At 36.9% G+C, this 2,434-nt stretch overlaps 1 pseudogene; it reads right to left on the bottom strand.

Annotated features, from left to right (window-relative positions):
- Positions 1–202: 202 nt before the first annotated feature.
- LOC118528808 (EKC/KEOPS complex subunit TPRKB pseudogene) lies at positions 203–791 on the bottom strand (annotated as a pseudogene).
- Positions 792–2,434: the final 1,643 nt, after the last annotated feature.

Raw genomic sequence — 2,434 nt, 5'->3', positions numbered from 1 at the left:
TATAAAATCGGAAAAATAGTAGGTCAATACACTCCAGTGTTGAGAAGATTAGAAATAGTACCTACCTCATAGGTTTATTGTGAATAGCAAATTGTTAATACAAATGTGATGCTTAAAACAAGAGTGGCACCCATTATGCACTGAGAAATTATCAGCTAATATTATTTTTGAGGTTGTTGCTGTTATTGCTCTTTTTTTTGTTTTGTTTTTTTAATAAATGCTTAAAATTTTTAATACTTCTGTCATTTCACAAAACATCTTTTGTTGACATTCTACAAATGATACCATCCAATAATGTTCCAATACTTTCTTCTTCTGAATATAGTTTATATATCTTTTTGACTTCTGTAATATTTGTTATGTCAGGAAGGTTTTTTAGAGAAACTTGATGAGCTTCAACCTGAGATATGAGGTCTTCTTGATTTCTTTGTTTTTCTCCCTCTTCAGTGTAAACAATAAGAATTGAAGAATCATTTGCTGAGATACCAAATTTTTTCAAAGCTGAAATATTGTTATTTGGGGAAAGGTTGAAAATAATTTCAGTTGATAGAGTTCTTGTCTTTATTTTTCCCAATTTGTAGAGATGAACTTCTTTGTTTGCTGCCACAAGTATCTGAAATGGATCGACAATCACCTTAGGGTTTATTAATGAACCATCAATAGCACCTTCCATGGCCTTTTTTCTCAAGTCTCCAGCATTTTTTACATCTTTAAATAACAGAAGGGTCACCCTGCATTCGGGAAATAGGTCCAGCTGATATGTTAACTGCATTTCATAGACAAGTAGGATTCAGGGCGCCCAGGGCCCCAGGTCCAGGTCCCTCTAAGACGCGCTCTTCGGCCCTTTCACGACTTCAGGGAGCAGGCGCCTGGCCCTGCTGTGCTGCGTTCCGGGGCTGGCCTTCCAGGCCTCTGCTGTTATTGCTGTTTTTACAATCAACCTTTAACCTGACTAAACCCCTTGAGTACCCCCTACAGAAATGTAGGCTTAGCCAGCCCTAAAGTTACCTGGCAACCACTGGCAATGAATGCATAGCGAAAAGAGCAAAAACACAGCAATTGGAAGATCTGGATCAGACTTGTCAGTTACTGCTTGGCAAGTTAACCTGAGTCCCAAATTCCCCATTTTACAATGGTGATAACATTGCCTGGCCCACTTTCCTAAACTAAGGTACTAGGAGAATCAAATGAGACATGTTTGAAGGCTTCTCTTTTAAACCTTAAAGAGCTACCCCACTCTGTTACTAATTGTATGGAATTAACAATTGAATAAACCAAAGACTCATGTAAGAAGCATTGAGTGACAAGTGACAACTATCTCTTGGCTATGTAGGGGCCAAGGGCAGGCTGCCCCAAGATGGGCCCCTTTGGTGTAAACATTGTTTTGAGTTACAAGCAAACACAGCCCAGCAGATTCAGAAAAAGCTTTCTAGGCTCCCCCTCAACTGCCTGCAGGTACCAGGACGAGAACTATTAACAGAGATTCCTCTTTATCCAAGAGACTTGTTTGTATAATAGTATGCAAACTATTTGTTTTGTCTTCCAAACATCTCCATTCACCCTCCTCCTAATGGTCTTTCTCCTCTATATCCTCAGATTCTTACCCCTTTCCTTAGCTCATATAAGCCTCATGTTGCTTCACTGTCTTTGGAATTTCATGTCTATGTGGATTCCCTATGTGTATGAAATTCAGTTTGATTTCCTCCTGTTAATCTCTCTCATGTCAATTTGATTCTTAGTCCAGCTAGAAGGATCTTGAGGGCATAGGAAATTCTTTCTTCCCAACAGCTGCATCTACCTTTGACATTCATATCGCTGTTCTTTTCTTTTTTGTTGAAAATAAAATCCAAACATAACTAAATGATACAATAATGTTATGCATTTTCTAACACGAGTAAAAATAATGAAAAGGAAGTAAATTGTCCATTGATCCATTTGCATAGAGCATGAGGTTCTTTTTTTCTGAATGGGAACTTTATCAGCAACATAAAAAATTAAAATTAGCCCATGCCAATATGATAAAATAATACTCATTTCCAATGACATTTACAGCAAAACAATTTCATTGAATGTAATCATGAATATGTTTACAAAACATAAGTATTTAATAAAATGTCATTTAGAATGCATTTTGAAGGATCTTTATGATTTCTGCTGTCTCTATATGATGGCTCCCCACATGGCAAAAAACATCAAACTGGAATGCAGAAACAAAAAGTCCTAAACTGGTTTAACCAGATTCAAAGAGCTGGTAATGAGGTTTCACTTGAGAAGCATCAATACCCTATTGAAAAGATTAGAGTGTGAAACAACATTTGCTCTACTAGAATGATTTTAATGCTGTTCAGTTAAAAAAAAAATCTTGCCTCTAAATAACTTTTGCAGTTTACCAAGTACTTTCATACATGTCATCCCCTTGTTTATGAGGGAGAGG

Source organism: Halichoerus grypus, chromosome 3 (genome assembly GCF_964656455.1).
Source record: "Halichoerus grypus chromosome 3, mHalGry1.hap1.1, whole genome shotgun sequence".
Taxonomy (NCBI): domain Eukaryota; kingdom Metazoa; phylum Chordata; class Mammalia; order Carnivora; family Phocidae; genus Halichoerus; species Halichoerus grypus.
This window is presented reverse-complemented; position numbering and strand designations above follow the sequence as displayed.